This window comes from Xenopus tropicalis, chromosome 1 (genome assembly GCF_000004195.4).
Source record: "Xenopus tropicalis strain Nigerian chromosome 1, UCB_Xtro_10.0, whole genome shotgun sequence".
Taxonomy (NCBI): domain Eukaryota; kingdom Metazoa; phylum Chordata; class Amphibia; order Anura; family Pipidae; genus Xenopus; species Xenopus tropicalis.
In genome coordinates, this window is record NC_030677.2 from 127,212,632 (window position 1) to 127,233,404 (window position 20,773).

The 20,773-nt window shown below is 39.9% G+C and overlaps 1 protein-coding gene across 1 annotated transcript in view; it reads right to left on the bottom strand.

The window, feature by feature from the left end:
- jak2 (Janus kinase 2 (a protein tyrosine kinase)) overlaps positions 1 to 12,492 on the bottom strand; it is an 87,191-nt gene extending 74,699 nt beyond the window's left edge. The window contains 1 exon segment of the mRNA NM_001097165.1: positions 11,908 to 12,492. The gene's annotated coding sequence lies outside the window, so the exon portion shown is untranslated.
- Between the last annotated feature and the right edge of the window lie 8,281 nt (positions 12,493 to 20,773).

The window sequence follows — 20,773 nt, forward strand, 5'->3', positions numbered from 1 at the left end:
AATTAATCCTTACTGGTGGCAAATGTAATGTTATATAAGAAATAAAAAAGCTTAAGTTGTAATTATGTTAAACTAATTTTAACTACCAGTTCTTCTCTGAAGTGGCAGAGACACCACCCAGTTACATTTAGCAAGTCTGAGTGAATACAATCCCTGTGCTTGGCATAGATCTTTTAGTTTGTGGGTTTAGCATTATATTATACTGTGTTTACAATAAAGAGATGCTTAAATGATCTATGCTAAAAAAATATGGTACAGTAGCATTTAAAACCAACCAGGTGACTATGCAAACTGCTAGTGCTACACAGAACACAGGGAAAATGGTTTGTAACTAGTGAGTAGGAATCTTTCAGCTAATGTAGTTTTTTGTTGCTTTCTAAAAAGTCAGCAATTACTTGCTTTATTCTGAGGCCTAACTGATCCAAACAAAGGAGTTCCCTCAGAGAGGAGACCCTGACAAAGAAACCTATCTACCTATATACTGTAAAGTATATGTTTAATAAAAGTAATTCAGGTGTTCTATTAGAACAAAAAGCTTCCTGGCCACAGAAGAAGGGCTATTAAATCACAGCCAAATCATGGAGCATATTTTCATAGTGCAAATACTGAATGCCACAGTTGACAAACCTATTTTCTCAAAAGATTTTTTCAATTACCTGCAACTGCAAGACAGAAATAAGTAGACATCCCTGGAAAGGTAAGTAAAATTGTGATGCTGGTAACCACATCTATTTAAGCACGTCATAGTAGAAGTAGCTGAAAATCAAAGTTTAAAATATGGGATTGAATTTGAAGATGGAAGTTAAGAGGAATAGATATGCTAATTTAAAAGAGAACTAAAAGCTTTACCAAAACAGGCTAGACGTGTTGTACATTATGTTGCCAGCCCAAGGCAACCACAATCCTTTAGTAGAAAGCCTCTGTGCCACTGAAGATGCCCAAGTAGATTCCCATCTTCTTTTCTGCTGACTCGCAGCACATGCTCTGTGGTGCTGTCAGTTACTGAGCGTAGGGTCCCATTCACAATATACTGAATACATTTATATTCTATATATGCAGTATAAGGCTGATTAGTAATTCATTCAAATCCCATTACATGACAGCTCTCAAACCAGTGCAATTAGCATCAGAATTTAATAATCAGACCTGTAGCATCAAACCTCATTTTCTGCTTGATAATTTGCAACAACTCCTAAGCTTAGTTTCTCAACAGCTGCTCAAAAACCCTGAGCATGTGCAATGTCCCGGACAGTTCCAGAATCCAAGACAGGATTCTCCTGTGACAACTGTAAAAACCTATATCATTATTACTAATGAGATGCTGAAACTTTAAGCTAGTGCGGTCAGTGTATTATATAAAATGTGGCATTTCTAACCATATGCATCTTTAGGGTTTAGTCTTTAGTCTAGACCAGGGGTGGCAAACTCAATTGCACAGGGGGCCAAAATTCAAATCACACTTATATCATTTTATCAAAACAGACCTGAGCCAGCAGCTATATTATTGCCCCATGTACATAATTACATGCCGGGCCGGATGTGGCCAGCGGCCCGTGAGTTTGACACATATGGTCTAGACTTTAAATGCTACATGCAAAGTATAAGTAAATCAAACCCTCTTCACAATCCTTTGTGAATTCAATTCTTGCTAATGCTTCTGTTTTCAATGCCTGCAAATGGTTACAGTCCTAAGTATGGTAATAATTTTAAGTTATGTCCTTTTTATTCTTATTTTGATTGTGAAATTATAAAACAGTCAAACCAAAGTCGTTACTCATTTAGATATACTTTATGAATTTAGCTTTTGTGATCAAAGGTCACTATGGGGAAATAAATAAATAAAAAACAGCCTTATATATCGCACACTTGCTGTGATTAATTCCATGATTTCTGTCTTAAAAAAACAAAAAGTTTTAAATCATTTGAAAAATCAGTGTAAATGATAAAACTGACTTAGAAGAGCCTTTAACCATGTATCTATAGTACGTTTCCATCTCAGTTGTCAAACACATCGAGAGAGAGAGAGAGAGAGAGAATAGCATTCCCTATGCTATATACACAAATCAAATGTAAAATTTGAGGATATTATATAAGTCAAAAGTTCCTTGACCATATAGAAGGCCAAAAACAGAATACTTTTATACAGGTCATGTTAATCCAAGGTGACTTATATTCTCATATTTTATAACAAGGGGTATAGTATGTGACATATTGCATCACTAAACACTGATGATAACATTACAAAGCACAGTTTCTAAGGATATATTTAAACAGGATAATTATGGCGCTTGTGAATTATATGTTTGATTATGTGTAGGTGTGCAGAAAACCGGGCTGTCCGGGTCAAAACCGGACACGTGGCTACCCTACTTAGGCTACAATATCAGAGGTAAAATCCATGTACCGTCATAAGCCCCACTAGTTTAACACAGGGCTCAAGAAAAAAGATTTTATTATCTTGAAAGATCCCTCAAGCAAAGGAGGATGAGAAGATTTAATTTATAAGAGCATGTGGAAGAGCAGTGCAAGATTATATCAAGACTTCTTAGTCCACCCTACAAAGCATCATGACTAATCAAAAGGACTGCTTGCTACACTGCTATGGGTTCATACCATTTAAAGGGGGTCTCTAGCTTCTGAATAAAAATTTGTTAAAGAGCCCTAAGTGTTACTTTCTTTATTGACATCACGTGTGCAAGGAATTGTGGGATATGGAGGATGCAGGCTGAAGGCAGTAAACTACTGTTACATTTTCTCAAAGTAGTTAGACAGATCAGCAGGAGAAACGGGGGGTTGGCTTACGTAACTGTTCCAATCTACATTATTACATTAAAGGAGAATGCAAGTCAAAATTTAAAAAGCATACTGCCCAATAGTCCTCCTATTGTTTAGTAAAAACGCCACACTTTTGTCTCACCTAATCAAATATTTACAGTCACACTTACTTCACATTTTCTAGAACAGGCAGCCATCTCTAAAAAGGTATTCTCCCTTCCTTTCCCTCCTTGCTTCATACTGCACATGTGTTTCATTCCCTCCCCCGCCCCCTCCCCTCTGCCAGATCCGCTTCTGATTGGCTGGTGGGCATGTGTAGCTCAGAACAGGAGACAGGATCAAGTTACACACATGCTCAGAGAATAGGAAGGCTGCCGCTGGCAGCCTACAGGAAGAACAGAGAGATTTCAGTGATGTCACTGTAGTCTTCACACTGCTGTAGGCTGTAGGAATTTAGATATGCAGTAAGTACTTAAAAAGAATGCCTTTAGACTTACTTTTAATTTATATTAACCTTTCATTGTCCTTTAAAATCAGAAAATGGCTGCATATTTTTTAACTGATTTATATTGCAAAGATGCTTGAAATTATGTTTACTTTTCAAAAAGCTGTATATAATTTATTACACATTTCATAAGAACAACTGTCTGGATATAGGCACCCCTAGTGACTCTAGTCACTTATCTACTACCCTAAGCTATTGCTTTTCTTTAAGGGCTTGTACTCACAAGCGTTCCTTCCTGTGTTGGGCGTTTATATGCACCTGTGTGAGTACAGGCACATTGGGAAAAACAGAATGCGTTCCTCATTGCCATCCACTGCTGTGGAACACGCAGAGGAGGAATGCAGGAAGGAACGCTTATGAATACAAGCCCTAAAAAAAATGCAAAAGCCCGGAGTATTCCATCATTGTTTTCTCTTCTCTCACTTGTCCCCTGTACCAATTCTATGAGGGAACATGTGGACTACAAAAAAAGCTAGGGAAAAGGGTAGCTCTGCGCATGTGTTTGCCCAAGCCCAACACGGGACACGTGGAAGACTGGAACCAGAGCATTTATTAAAAATTAAATGCAGTTCCATAAAAGGGAGACTGTTATATGAAGAAGTATCCCTTTTAAGGGGATGTTTAAAGTCCGACCAAAGTAGTAAAACTGCAAAAGAAGAAGTTTTTTTTTTTTTTTCATTATAAATGAAGTCTTTGAATTTTATAAACAATTAAACCATGCTTTGGGCTTCCACCTACAACATGTAAATTTAGAAATCTTCTATAAAGAGAGCATGGCAGCAAAAACTACTGTGCATGTCTGGTCTTTATGTTACTGTCTGGCTGCCAAAAGGATCAATGATGTGCAAGCAAATGAGGGCATAAACAGTAGCACATAATGCTGTGCTGTCCTTACAGAGGATTGTTACCTGCTGCCAATCTCTACATCTGCATTTAGGGTAAGAACAAATTTAAACTGCTGATACAATTGGAGAAGGTGCTTCTTTTGCAAAGCAGTACATACTTTTGTAAACTTTGCAAAAGGTGAACATCACCATTAAGGCAAACTAAAGTATAAGGTTCATTGTATGCAAGAAACACCCCTGCCCTACATGGGTACCTGTATTTAGTACATGAGTAACAGTTCAAAACTGAATGGCAAAGCAGCCACACCCCAAGATATCAGAATAAATTATACTTATCAACTAAGAAGAAAGCTTTCCCAGGTAAACAATATGAGAGCTCTGTTTCCCTATAGATTGCTAAATATTAAGACATATCAATGAAGGAAACAAAAAAAAGGATATGATATGTAGCAAAAAGAAATGTAATTCTTTACTACCTAATCAGAATATATGCGTAAGCAAAATCCAAAAGACAATAGAGTAGGTTTGGCCAATGAACACAATTTAGTTATGTGAAAATGTGGATGATAGAGTATCCAATTTAAAGCTAAATAGAGAGAAGCATGCAAAAGATAATTTTTTCAATTCAGCAAGCAGTCCCAGCCCAGATAGTGTCAGGCAAGAGAGAGGTTTTGGCAAATAAATGTTTTTAAAAAAAAAAAAAAAAACACAACTGCGTCACAAACCAAACCACAGCCCCCCCTCCCCTGAGATACTTCCTTCTTCCACATGTTACTACACTGAATGTTGCTAATCTTATCAGGCAGACAAGGAACTACAAACCAAACAACTCTAAGAAGAAATAGTGAGAATCATTAATCTATGAATAAATATAACTTTAACACTGTTACATGGGTACATATATTTAACAAATAAAAAAAAAGGCAAAGCTGTTACAATGGCACAGCTCTGAAAGATGTCCTTTTAACATCCACAGATAGAAAGAAATCTATTATTTCAAGAGCATACCTCTCAGACTGATCTCTTTTTCTGAAACACTTGTAAAGCTCCGACACTTATTCGAGATAGTTATAATGGAAAGGGGCGATCAAATGTTAAATGAAATCAATGTATGCATTATTCTGCTACACAACAAAAAAAACATAAAGGGCAATATTTAAAACTATGTTACCAAACACAGATCCCCTTCAAGAGCAAATCCCTTATCTGGAACAGTGGATAAAGGTGTACTGTAGGCCAAGTGAGGACAAGACAGTGCACAGGAGCAGCTCAGTCACCACTCAATAAAAGGGACTGCATGTAGGCATGGGCTTCCAGCCAATGGCTTCCCAGCTGTTGCTGTATAACAGTTCTGCAAAGCCCTGAGGACTTGCTGTTCAACAATAACTGTTGATCATTGATTATGGGCATGGCAGCTGAAAATGGTACATGATGTTCACTGCTTTAAAAAGACAGCATCATTTTATTATTGACAATGTTCTAGACATTTTTGCATTTTCTCAGACAAATCACTGACAAATATAATTATATACTTCTTTCATAAAAGTGTATCTTTTAATACTTTTTAGCAGTAGTGCAGCAACTTTTTATGGTTTTCTAGTAGGAGAAGTAAACAAAAGGCCCAGAGAGCACTATTCACATGCAAATGGTACAATGCTGCATCTTCATAACATGCCACAAGACATTCTGCTATAGTGGGAAATCTGTAAAAATGGGTTCAGTGTACTCATCAAAACTCAAACCGATTCCAATAGAGCAACACACCACACTATTGTGCTGAATAACTTTTTGTTTAATAAATGTATGAAGGCATTTGATTGTATTAAAGAAAATCAGGTTTTGATGTAACCAGATTGTACTGGCCAGGAAAAGAGCAGAATGAAACATGATTATGCATCTTTCATATTCAAGAGGAAAAATACTATGCACAGACACTATCTCCCAGCATTATTAATAAAAGTGGTTTGCTGGGGATGCAGATAACATTATTATATTTGCTGAAAAGAAAGGGTGTCCAGAATAAATGACTTCTGGACTCTTGTTCTATACCTTTTTGTTTAAATTTGTTTATGTGTGCATTCAGCAACATGATTTCAGAACAGGCTCATACAAAGTAAATATTTACATGTATAATTAGCCAAATCATGATCTGCAAAATCAATATCTTCAGCTAGACACTATAGATCTTTTCACTGTTATCAAGAAAACAAACATGATTTACAAATGTAGTGTTGCCCAAAAGCCCATGCTACCTATGTAAAGTATAACCTCCTGCCCCAGCCACCCTCTAAGAACTGGTAGCTGATGCAAATACAACAAAATGTTTATGCATTTCGAGAAAGCTCAAAAATATATTTCTATCATTTTTCCCACCTCCCAAATTAACAAAAAAATGATTGGATATTATATGGTGTTCACAAGAGCTCTTAAAATAAGAATGTGTAAGGAAAAATACATTGTGGGAGATATTTACATACTGTGTTTAGCACTCTGGCACTTAGAAACTGCAAACAACAATAGGCAAGACTTCAACTAAAAGCATGAGAAAAGATGATCTAGTAGTCTAGACAGTCCCCAACACATTTTTATTTTCTAAATATCTGTAATAAAATACTATAAAAACATAGCAGCCAATTATTGTGATTTATATTTAAATCAAAAACAATGCCTTTATAAAACAAAAAAAAAATCTACATCTCAAATAAAATAAAGTCAACTGAAAAGTACAGTATGTTCAAGCTAATACTAACTTAAAAAGAAACAAGTTCTGTGAGAAGAAGTTCTCTGCAGGACACACTTCAACACTGCCAGGTTTCCCTCTCAATACACTAGACCAGTGTTTCTTAACCTTTTTTGGACGAGACCCTAATTAAGTCTGCACAACTGCTTCGCGATCCAAAATGTTATGCTTGGGGCTTTAGCATATTGTTTCCTGCTTATTTCTCTTCAACAGTTCATAGCAATGGTCAGGCTGGCAGATATTTTCACCATAAAGTTAGGCTTTATTATGTATACACGTGCCGTGCTTACCATACGAAAACAATGTAACAGAGTGTATAATTTTAAGAACAATGTTTGTTCCTTGTTGAAATTCGCTCAAACTGCACACAATAAATATCCCTCAGAGGAAATGGTAAACTTTTGTGTATTGCAACCAGTAAATTTCATAAAAAGTGGGATAAAACAAGTCAGAACACCCTCTTTCACACATTAATAAAACCCATCACCAGCACCCTCAAAAATAATAGCACTATATCAGCATTAGACAGCAAGCTACTATAAAAATGCATATTTAAGAAATGGACTACATTTTATAATTGTACTTGCTTTCCAATTGTGCAATCATAATGGGACAATAAAATGCTGAATATCCCTCAGGCATGTGCACCTCTGCATTATGTACCACTTACACCACCCAGAATGCAAGTCTTAGTCTTTTTTCTTTCTATGTTCGCCTTTGAGTAAAAGCATTGAATTCTGGATTTCCTATGGAAAGCACCTGGTTGCATTCTGACCTTCCCCTCGCTTGCAATGTCCATGTTCCTGACTAAGCCACCTGTGTCTGATTGTGGGAGTGGGGCTGTCTAAGATCAGTGATCTTCTTCAGTGATCTTAAGGGTGAATTCTTTAATCTACATGCTACACACATACAATAGGCAAGTGATCCTCTAGCTATCCTAGTAGGGGGTGCTGATGCTGTGGTTCATGTGGGGGGGGGGGGGGGGTAGCTGATGAAGCCTTGCCTGATCAGAACACAGTGCTGGTGCAGTAAGAGTTCAGAATGGGTGTGGAATCCTTAGTGCAATAAGGGGAGTTACATAGAGAGAGTTAGACTGGTTTAGAGGAGCTGGTTTCACAGAGGGACAGGTGAGCGGGGGTTCACACAAAGGAGCCTAGGGGTGGTATTGGGTAGGGGCTGGTTTCATAGAGGGAGCCTTGTTTAGTTTTCGGGGTGTGTGGGGTGACATGTCATACTATCATGTTTTCCTCTCAAATTGGAAGAACTAATTATTTTTGGCAGTTTAGAAATTTTCAATTTTTAAATAAACATAGAGAATTATCTTATATCAAAAGGGGGAGGGTTCCCTTTAAAAGATAAACAAATGCTCCTGTTTAATATTCTGTGATTCTGTTCATGAGCATATGTATTTATATGGACTCGAAGATTACTAAAGCTCACACTGAGGGAGAAAACTTGTTATGAATATTTGCACAGTTAAAAATAAAATACTAAAGACTTAAACATTCCAAGAAATTCATTGCAGCATCCCTTACATAATATTCTTTGAAATGAAACATGGGGTCATGATTTCAGGCACTTTTTTTTTAGCATGAAACAAGCAAAGCTGCTGCTAAGGCAAACAATATAGAAACTTGCATTATCAGCACAAAGAGAAAGCACAAAATGAAAAAGCTTATCATTAATCAACATCTTTAAGAAGAACTTTTGGTACCTCATTATATTTAAAGAAATACTAAAATACTGAATTCTTAAGAGGAAGCAGGAAATGGTAGCTCTGACTGCAAAACATAAACCTATACAACCAAAAAAACCATATGCAACTTAAGGTGGTCATACACAAGCTGATAAAAGCTTCCAACTTTTCGGATTCAGCCGCAGCTTAATGGCCCATGTATGACGCAGCTGATGGGCCAATGAACCATATTTGTCCATAAAATATGCACATATCAATTTGGCAGGTTTGATTTTCCAGTCAGATTGAGGACCGCAGCTGCATGTTGATGCGGTCCTTAAAATGATAAAGACACAAAAAAACTACTTTTTAAAATATGAATCTACATAAAAAGTTAGCTATAGGTCAGTTGACCAACCTTTACGAATAGGGCTGCTTCTGTAAGTAATTGTTATAGCGTCTAAAGCTAACTGAATACTACTGCACAAATGGCAGCCACCTCATAGTGGAACATGGGGGGGACTAGAGAAGTAATGTCAAAGCATTGGGCAAATACTTTTATAGCAAAATTATAAGCAGCATGCAAAGACATTGTTATGATAGATGTAAAAAAAAAAAAAAAAAAAAAGGTTTAATTTCTGGGATCTTTTTAAACTGACACCCTTCATAGTGGCAGTTAAAATGCGATAACTGGCTCAAGGGCAAAATGATCAGATCAGTCTGATAATGCCCACATCCAGTATCTTGCCAAACAAAGAGATCTTTTTATTATGGCCAGCTTAAGAGAATTATGCCATCTTTGGGCAATTAACAAGACATCAGTAAAATGTTACTAATATGCATCTGGGCTGTGTGGGACAAGTATAAATGTTGAAGAACAAAATACAATCAAAAGGTTAGGCACTAGGTAAAACACTCCATTCAAAACCCCTGAGATAATAAAATTAGAAATGCTTTTCCTTTTCAAACAAATATATTAATAATTAAAGAATACAATAACTATACAACACAACTTTCAAGAAATGGAAACAGAAAAGGAAAATACAAAAAAAATGGAGTATGACAAGTAAATTCAGTTAGGGTGAATAAAATAAAACAGAAAAAAAAAGAGCTAAGAATGAAGTTATTTTAATACAAAAGTAGAATCAACAGACTTTATTGGTGAAATGATTTTATCTGCTGTCACAATCTGTTTCCATATGTGAACTGATGACAAACCACATCGGGAGGAATGTACTTTATTGTGACATCAGGTTCAGTGTGATCTCTGTTCACTTCCTCTGAGGTTTCAATCACATTTATTTTAACTGAGCTTAAAGAAGTTGTAAACCCCCCAAAAAAAGTCTACTTACTATTTTCCCCATATACATTACGTAAAAATTTTCAATTGCTTTACAATTATTTCTAACAGTATCTCCTGTTGAGATCCTTTTTTTTTTTTATTCTCTGACCAGTGAAGAAGCATGCAAGGCTGATATCTGCTACACTGTTTCAAGGGACCAAAAAATACTGATTTTGACTGCAATTACATTAATAATGTTAAAACAACAAAAATATTTAATGAATGTATGCTGGTAAGTTGCTTAAAGGTATATCTTCTCATATAAGCAAAATTTTATTTTTGGGTTTACATCCCCTTTAAACCTCTGCCAGCAAAGCAAAATATATTGCAGCTCCAACACTCAAATATATTCCTCTATGTTAGAAGAATGCAATACAAAGCTTATCATTTATTGCTAGATAATAAATAATTAAGCATTACATGGGAACATTTTTGTATACCAATGACAATATTAACCATCATCTGATATAAACATATTACACAAAGAGTCAGTAAAAAGACATATGAAATAAAGGTTCACTTAAAAACACAGAAAAACAAATAGCAAACTAATGTTTAACAGTAACAACAATAAAAGGCTAACAAGCAAGATAGTACACTGCAGTCTAAAGCAGCTATTTGTGTGTCTCAAGCAGCCAAAAACTGTTTTTGCATAATGAAAAAAAAAATGTAATCCTAAGCAGCTTTCCAATAAAAAAGGTATGAAACCTATTATCCAGAATCTTTCTGTATTACCTTAAATCTGCTAAAAAATCATTTAAAATCATTTAAACATTAAATAACCCCAATAGGATTGTTTTGCCACCAATAAGGATTAATTATATCTTAGTTGGTATCAAGTATAAGGTATTATTTTATAATTACAGAGGAAAAATGAAATATTTTTTAAAAATGTGAATTTATTCCTTAAAATGGAATCTATGGGAAATGGTCTTGCCATAATTCGGGAACTTTCCGGATAATGGGTCCCATACCTGTACTTTCAAAATAGCTTTAAAGTTATTTGTAAAGCAGTATCATCAAAGCTTTATAGTCATGGTCTGTGCTACTGTCTATGGCTAGTGAAATAATGCAGCACAAGTTGTTAATTAGCCCTGAGGAGGAGAAACTTTTGCTACACTGTATCAAGAGTCAGAACTAGAAAACAGGAAGGGCTAGTCAAATACTGCTTTCAAGTGCAACCATATTTTCAAGTAACTTTAAAACAACTGAAAATGTGTAATTAAAATATAATTGCAAACAGTTTTTGCCAATGTGTGCCAATGTTTTGGACTATTGCCATGTGCACACTGCCAAGCAAATTATGAATCAATAAAGCAAATGTTAGTCCCACACAGCATATACAATACAGGGATCTGCAACCTGTGGCATTCCAGCTGTTGTGAACTTGAACCCCCAGCATCTTCTGCTACTTCCAGCTGTCAATCAAAGTAAGTGTAGTTCAACCGCAGCTGGGGGGTGGGGGTCACAAGTCACACATACCCACAGATAATACAAGTTTACAATGTTGATACTATAGAATGAAGTTCATTAAAAAGTGTAAAAGACTGGATTTTTTCTTTTCCCCTTTCCTTCCCCAGTTATAAACTTGCCCACGTTAAATCTACTTTTTATCCCTTCCTTCTTTCCCACTTTCTATAATTTTACTTACCCAAAGATTACATATACTACCAGACAACTGTAAGGATTATATGAAATGACTATTCAGAGAAACAAAATATATGGTAAAGGTGAATCTGTAATACTGTTATTAATGTTGTATAGGTGGAATTGTATATGTAACTGACGTCTTTCTATTTTTCCTTTTGTATATACCCAAAAATGAAAACTTTAATAAAAAACTATTGAAAATAAAAAAAAAAAAGTGTAAAAGAGCCTAATGTTAGTAACACATAAATAACAAAGGACCAAAGCTCGTTGGTTGCTATGCGTTAGGTGCACTTGACAACAACTCTAGCAGTGTTAGTAAAGGAGTCATCTAGACGCATTAAGGTTGCTTGCCAGCAATGGAAGGACCTTACTCACCGTGGGCAAACCCCGGGGAACTTTGCCAGGACGCTTCTTCAACGAGTAAGCATTGGAAACTTGCTGCACTTCCCTGGCTGGCTTTCCAAGTGCGAGACACTTTTAGGAAGAGATTATTTTGATCCCGACCCCTGGCAGCCTCCTTGTAAGCTGTCAAGCCTCCTTCGTACAATATCCCTCAGCCCCTGTACCGGGGATTCTCCCTTCTGCCTCACGTAAATATCCCAACACAACCGGTAGCTTACATTTAGTTACAGGGACACAGGGGGGGGAGAGGCAGTCGTGCCGGGCCCGGTGGGTTTTGGGTCTTAAACGGGGCCCGGTTGTGCTGCACTTACTTGGATTACCGGGTCCCCTGCTGTCAGTGACAAAATGAGCAGTACAGAAAGCTGTAGGGGAAGGGATATACAGGAACCCAGCTCACGCCCTCCCTTCCAAAGTCTGCAGCTCACTGACAGCAAAGGGCCTAGCTAAACCAAGTAAGAGCACACTACACTAAAGTCCCGATTTTTCGAACAGAGCCCGTAGTCCCGGTTGCGACTTACACCTCCCGCAAAGCTAACACCGAGCTTCTTGCCTCCTGTCTTACAGAAAATCCCGACGCCACAAGTCTCATCACGCGAGATTGTGGCGTCACGACTACACGTAGTGACGCAACAAGAATCCGCCTGGTGGGTGTAGCGGGTAGAGCCGGCGTATCTCATTATACAATCGAAAGCTGCTACTGTGGCTGTAGGTTCGCTCCCTCCTACTTTTGTTAGAGAACAAAAAATAGAAAAACATACTCTTCTTTCTTCTTGGTTGCTCGCCATGACTTCTGCCACCTCAGCACCCAATATTTTTTGAGAGGTCGTTTAAATTTTGTGCTCAGAGTTCTGCATTATGCTTGGGAACTGAAAAAAATTTTTTTTCTGGTTACTGACAGTACCTGGCTGCAATCAGAGCCTTTGCTTCTAATGTGAGCAGAAGAAAGGGTTGTTTTTTTTTGCAAACTAGGACCAAGTAAAAGCCTTTTTAGAGTTTTTTTTAAATTTCTTTGAGGGTCACAGTATTTTTCTCCAAACAAGTGCTAATTTAAGAGTAGATGGGTGAAATTAACCTCTTGCCCAAAATTTTATGTGTGGAGGTTCCTAGTCTGTGTCAACAGAAAGTTCCAGCATTGTTGAAGACATTGTTGTTGGTTTCCCCTGCTTCATGGAGGAGTTAGACCACACTGGCTGTTTCCCTACTTGTGTTAAATATCTCTTAATGGAGAAGGAAAGGCTAATAAAGAGTTCAGTTGTCTCAATAGTGCGCTTAAAGTGGACCTGTCACCCAGACATGAAAATCTGTATAATAAAAATCCTGTTCAAATTAAACATGAAACCCAAATTCATTTTTATATTAACACATCCAAACCCATTATAAAGGCATTTAAAAATCACAGCTGTCAATCATATATTGCTTGCCCCGCCTCTATGCCTTAGGCATAGAGGCGGGGCAGACAATAACTTTAGCTTTCCATTCAGCACTTCCTAGATATCACTGCACATCTAACGTTCCCCCTCCCTCCTCCTCATCTGATTGTTTAGCCAGTACAAGGGCATGGGTATCAGGCCCCCCATTCTGGCACAGAAACAAGATTTTGGCATGATACACAGCTTGCCTTCATAACAGTGTCCACAAAATGGTGCCTTCCTGCTTGCTTTGATTGAGCAATTCCAAGACGGAAGGAAACAAGATTTATATTATTTATATAGCGTAAGTAAAGTTTATTTTGCTCAACTAACAATATAGAAAATAATTTGGACTTATTTTTTAGGGTGACAGGTCCGCTTTAAATTAAGTCTCCCCATATTTCACCTGTTCAGATGAACAGAAGCCAAACAGGTAGAAAAAACGCTGAGCTCTGTAAAGAGAGTTCCCATAATGCCTCGCTCCTGCACCGAGACCCAGACCAGTGTACATTCTCAGTTAGTAAGACTATGAGGAAGTTTCCTGCTGATTGGCTCAGATTCACATTCCTAAGTGGGGGAGGGAGTTGTTAGCATTCTTGAGGGAGGGGGCAGCAGGAAAGAGGAGAGAGCTGCATGTCTCAGGCACAGAAAAACAGACACAACAAATCTTTTGACAGAGAACTCAGTGCAGCGTTTCTGTGAGTGCGTATGGCTGTATTTACATAGACCTTTCTGATAAAGTTTATTTAGTTTTTACCTTTCTTTCTCCTTTAACGTAATACTGGAAGTGCTCCAACGATCCTTTTCTACTGCACTGAAGGGGCTGTGGCATTCACCCTGGCATGCAATTGCTTTCGCAAACCTCCTGCCTCTTCCTTTCCAGAGCTAAGGGCACTCAGGCCCACCAATATATACTGCTGCATATACAGCTGTCTGTGTGACCGTCAAAATTGTCTGGCTACTCCCACTAGCTCTTTTATTTTCATTTCCAGGGTGGAATGCCGGTACCTATTGACCAGTACACAATGTGATTTAGGGAGGAAGTTGGGTGGGCTGATCAAGTAAGGTCTGTGTACAGTGCAGCCTGTTCTTTGTTTCCTTGGAGATGTAAAGTGCATCACAAAATATAAGTCAATGGAGGGCACTCAAACACCTCTATCACAAATTGAAGCATTCAGACTTGGTGCAATTAAAGCCCCAAAACAATACCCCCATATAGAGTATTAAAGACAGCGTACTTTATGCAAATAAGGGCTTGCACACAAATAATCACTAGCACTGTGATAATATAAAAATAATTGTCTTTTATGTAAGATTTGCAAAAAAGATAACATAAATGTATTTTAATACAATTCCATCAATTTCACATAGTTATAAAAAGACAGTACATACCACACAAATGTGCAAACAGAAAAAAGAACACACAAGTTAGCGGATACACTTGCCAGAGATGAGAATTACCCCAGCATTTCAGCAAATAAAGCCTTTCTCAAGGAGAATAATCTTTTTTGCAAATCTTACATGAAAGACAATTATTTTTATACAGTATTACCACAGTGCTAGTGATTATTTGTGTGCAAGGCCTTATTTGCATGATGTAAAGTGCATCAGTGACAATGGCGACAACTGCTGAAGCAGTTAGAAAATTAGCACGCAGGTGTTGGGACCGTGGGTACCATGTACCCCCAAAATTTTATCTTTATTTTACTGGAATGTTTCTGCTTGTGTTCCTCAGATGGTAATATCCCAGTACTGCCCACTGTTACTGATGCTTGCTATATATGTGCTGCACTAGGACTTTCCAAGAGTGAGTTATAGTCTGCTGCAGCACAAGTATTGAACTGAAGGAAAACACTCAGGGGAGTCCACATATAATATCTAGCAAGGGTCATTTCCTGCAAGTTGGTACACCTGGAAACTCATATAATACCATCTGCAGCAAATGTTGACTTGTAAATACTGCTAAAGACTCACATTACAGTCAAAAATACTGTACCAGAATGATCTAAGAAATTGGGGATGGGGAATTGAGGAATGCAAAAGATGGAGATTATAGGGGTCATTTATGATTGCAAGTGTAGTGAGCAAAGTGCAAGTATTATTGCCATGATTTTCTCCCATGTGAGCTGATCTTACAGTGTATGGCCACTTTTAGACACTTCTGTCAGAACAGAGCTACTACTAGCTTGGCATGTCATAAGGCCACAGCCCTCAGCAGCAAACATGTGCAGAGGGGAAATAAGGGAATGGAGTCAGGCTGGGCTGGGTGCTGATGAAGCAGAATTTGCACATATAACAGTAAAGCAGCATTATTGTAAAGCAGTATTGTTTATATCCACATATACACAGCACTTCAGCCTCTCTTGCATTTGGGTTTTATGCTGCTCACCAGCAGACTTAGAACAGCTTCCAGTCACCCTCCTGCAATTTACACACGCAGATACAAATCTTAATTCAATAGACAGATACAGGTATAACCAAAGAGTCTATAAAGAGACGTGCTCCATACCAGTGACACATCAGTTGCAGCAATATTACAGACCTCTGCACAGGCAACTGTGTGTGTACAGGCACATAGATTTCTGTATGTTGGAGAGAAACCTCTCTATGTCTTTTTTTTTTATATATATATTCTTTATTTTCATTTTTCAAATAGTAACACATAAACAGGGTGATACACATAAAGGGAAAGAGGGATAGGGATATCAGTGGTCCGTTACAGTTACATTGTTTTGCTAATTTACTGTAGTTAGGACCATGTACACTAATAAGTAGTAATATATTGACTGTTATGCTGTTATTTAGTTCAGCATTATATTCTAGCAAAGATGCATACAGTATATTGTGTTATGGCATGTGAAAATACAGACTGTTTTTGTGTTCCCATTATCTTTTCAGGTCAGGCCTGAGTCTGGATTGGGCTGCTGGTTGCTAGTAATTAACTGTATTCTGGGGATTCTTTATAAAGAATCCCTGTTGTCCATACTTTGGCAAAATTTTCACGTGCTTTAGTGGTATGTGCCAGCATTTCTTCCGTTCTCATTATGTAGTTGAGCTCAATCGCCAAGTCTCCAATTGTTGGGGGCCTGGTGTTTTTCCAGAGTCTGGGTATAACTGTTCTTGCTGCCGTTAGCGAAAAGGCAAGGAGCCCCTTTTGCTTAATAGAGATTTGCATGTTGGCTGGGGGTAGTGTTAGGGCTGGGTCGGGTTGGAGATCAAGGCATATAATTGGAGATGGTTTGGACTACCAAAACCCAGAATGGTTGTAAGTTGGGACACTCCCACCATATGTGTTTCATATCGCCCCTTTGAGTGTTACATCGCTAGCACTTGTCTGACACATTTGGAAACATGGTATGTAAGGTGGCCGGGCATTTGTACCATCTAGATAAAATTTTGTAATTCGTTTCCTGCACTTTGCAGGCTGTTACCATTGTTTGTGTTAAAGCGAAGCAGTCTTCCCATTCCTTTTCTGGGAAGGTATAGTTAAGATCGCCTTCCCAGTGTTGTATAAAATGAGGCAGCTGTTTGTACTTTAGTTCTAGTAAGATAGCATAGATTTGGGAGATGGTATGAAGTGGGGTATCCCTGGCCAAGCATCAGTCATCAAAGGGGGTTGTGTCCCCGAGCAGCTTTTCTCTCTCCAGGTGGGTTTGTAACCAGTGCGTTAATTGGTGGTAAGCAAGTTTTTGTGAGAAACTCTGTGTTGGGGTTTGCAGGATTTTATCTAATGGGAGTAGTCCCGTGGGGGTCGGTACCTGCAGAAAGGGTAGATTCTCAGTCTTCCTTCTAGAAAGGAAGCCTTGGCTGAGGAGTCCTGGGGGGAAAGCAGGGTTTCCTCTTAGAGGTGTCATGGGTCCATATCTATAAGAAAGTGGGTAGTGTCTGATCAGATTATCCCAGGTCATGAGTGTATATTTTAATATTATTGGATGGGTATTGGTATGTTGTCTCTCTCGTGGGTTTATCCAAGGTGTAGCTGAGATGGGTGTACGGGTCAGGTATTGTTCTATTTGGATCCAATCTTTTTGGTGCGTGTGGTGGAAGGTATCTATGACCCGATTGCAAACGGCCAGTATGTTTGTAAGTCAGGCAGGCCAGTGCCTCCTATGTTCTAAATAATATTTGTTTCCTTAGGTGGGGATGTTTATGTCCTCAAACAAATTGGGTGAGTATTTGATTAACTATTTGGAAGAAACTTGGCTTAGGTGGTGTGGGGATGGTTTGAAAGAGATATAGAAATTTTGGTAAGATTGCCATTTTTTTTTTTTTTAAAGGTTTTTATTTTGCATTTTCAAACAAACAAAAATAAAACAAAGGAAAAACAGATAAAATAAAGTAACTTGGCACTTACATCATCATTAAGTACAATCATTTACGTTATATACTTAGTGACAGTTTTAAGATCGATCTCCATGTGGTATCAACTTGTCAAAGTACACCAGGGGTTATGTGTGGATTAATCGTCCGGTATAGATATACTGGGGTTGGCATCTAGCCAGGGTTCTCATATTTTCTCAAATTTCCCAGGTGTGCCCCGGGCATTGTATGTGTCAGGAATCGGCGACGCTCCCTACCTGGCGTGCGGCGGCTTCCTTCCTCCCGGCGCGGCGAATCCAAGATGGCGGCGCCCAGGGCTCCACGTGGGCGCAAGGACGCCGGCGCGATGACGTCACGCGCTATGGCGCCAAATTCAAACTTAAAAGAACGCCAGTGACCCAGGTTCAATGCCCGAGTATAGCTCAATATTCCTATTGTGTTCCTGGGTTCCTAATTGTCTGCTTGCTTTCCTGTTGCTGTTCCTTTGCCTGTTCCTGACCTTGAACCTTGCTGCCTGCCTCAAGTGACCTTTGCCTGGACCCGACCTCTCTATTGGATTATCCCGCATCTGTACTTCGCTTGGACTCGCTGGAAGCGGACTTCCTCCTTGATCCTGACTTCACCCTCCCCGTGGGTGCCGAAGGCCCCCGCTGACATTATACTCGGGCCATGGATCCCGAGGAAGCGGTACTGGACGTCGGAAGAGCCCTTCGCGGGCTGGCGTCCCGTATGGAGGCGTATGAATCCCAGCAAGTCAGAATTGGGCAAGTACTTGATTCCATCTTGTCCCGTTTGCCCGCTACTCCCGCTGTCGCGGAAATTCCTCCTGCTGCGGTGGTTCCTCTGCCAGCGATGCCGCCAGCTCGTGAGCCACGAATACCTCCTCCTCCGCGCTACAGTGGCAATCCGCAGGCCTGCAGGGGATTCGTGACTCAATGCCAGATTCAGTTTGAATTCCAACCTTCCCAATTCTCCTGTGAGCGAGCGAAGGTGGGTTACGTTATGTCTCGTCTGGAGGGCAAACCACTGGAATGGGCAACTTCTCTCTGGGAGAGTCAGTCACCCCTGACATTTGATGTGAAGGAATTTCTACAGATGTTCAGAACCATCTTTGATGCCCCTGGTCGGGTCGCTACTGCCTCTTCACGCCTGCTGCAGATCCGCCAGGGCAGTCTCGGTGCCAGTGAGTATGCCATAGACTTTAGAACCCTCATGGCGGAAACTTCATGGAATGAGGAGGCTTATAAGGCAGTCTTCTACCAAGGCCTATCGTCCCGTCTGAAGGATGACCTGGTATCCAGAGATCTACCTGACTCCCTTGAAGATTTGATTGCTCTCGCTATTAAGGTGGACACTCGCCTGAAAGAACATCAGGCTGATAAAGAGCGGAATAAAAAGTCTCATCCAGTCCTGGCTCCGCGCTTCCAGAACCCTATGATACCCCCATCTTCTCCGCAGTTTACCACTTCCCCTTCGGAGGAACCCATGCAACTTGGGAAAGCTCGACTGTCTGCACAAGAGAAGCTTCGGAGACGCCTTTCCGGCCTATGTCTATACTGCGGCGGACAATCCCACTTAGCGGTTTCCTGCCCTGTCAAGCCGGGGAATACTCCTGCCTCAAGTAAGACTGTTGTTTCTTTTGCTGGTAGTATTGTTCCTAAGTCAGCGGAACAATCTCACCAATTTCATGTTCCTGTGCAGATCCGGCTGTCCTCCCAGACAATTCCAGTCTCAGCCTTCCTTGATTCCGGAGCTGCAGGAAACTTTATGGACTGGGCATTCGCAAAAAAGGTTGGCATTCCTCTCTTTCCAGTGACTCCTCCTATTCGGGTCTTTGCCATTGATGACAGACCCCTCTCCACGGACACCATCACTTTAACCACCAGTGAACTATCTGTCCAGATTGGAGCACTACATCTGGAAAAGATGTCATTCCTGATCATCCCATGTCCTTCGTCTCCTGTTGTGCTGGGGTTGCCATGGTTACGACTCCATAACCCCTCCATTGACTGGTCATCTGGTCAGATCTCCCGTTGGAGTCAGTACTGCCAAAGACATTGTTTAATTCCTCAGCCACTCCAGCGGGTTATAGTCTCCTCTACGAGTCTTTCAGCTCTGCCCTCCGTCTACAGGGACTTCTCTGATGTTTTTTGCAAAAAGTCAGCAGAGTTTCTTCCCCCGCATCGGCGGTATGACTGCCCTATCGATCTCCTTCCTGGAACTATGCCACCCCGTGGGCGGACCTATCCCTTATCCCCTGCAGAGACGGCTGCCATGAAGGAGTATATCTCCGAGAACCTCCAGCGTGGATTTATCCGTCCTTCTACCTCCCCAGCAGGAGCTGGCTTTTTCTTTGTCGAAAAGAAGGACGGTGGACTCCGCCCCTGTATTGACTACCGGGGTCTCAATAAAATAACTGTTAAGAACAGATACCCGTTACCCCTTATTTCAGAACTTTTTGACCAACTTAAAGGGGCCAAGATTTTCTCTAAGTTGGATCTCCGCGGGGCTTATAATCTCATCAGAATCCGAGAGGGCGATGAGTGGAAGACGGCTTTCAATACCCGTGATGGGCATTACGAGTACCTCGTGATGCCCTTCGGCCTCTGCAACGCTCCAGCCGTCTTCCAAGAGTTCGTTAACGATATTTTTCGGGACCTCCTGGGGAAGTCTGTTGTCTTGTACCTGGATGACATCCTTATCTTCTCTCAAGATTTGGAGACCCATCGCTCCCAAGTCAAAGAAGCCCTTTCTCGCCTTAGAGAAAACTCTCTTTTCGCCAAGTTGGAGAAATGCACCTTCGAAGTACCAAAGATCTCCTTCCTGGGTTACATTATCTCGTCTAAGGGCTTCGAAATGGATCCTGCCAAGGTGTCTGCTATCCAGAAGTGGCCACTTCCCCAGAGTACCAAAGCAATCCAGAGGTTTATAGGATTTGCGAACTATTACCGTCAATTCATTAAAGGCTTTTCTTCCCGCATTTCTCCTATCCTTTCCCTCATCCGCAAAGGAGGGAGACCCAGTTGTTGGCCTCCTGCGGCCCTTGAAGCCTTCCAGTCCCTGAAGGATGCCTTCATTTCGGCCTCAGTTCTTCGACACCCAGAGCCTCA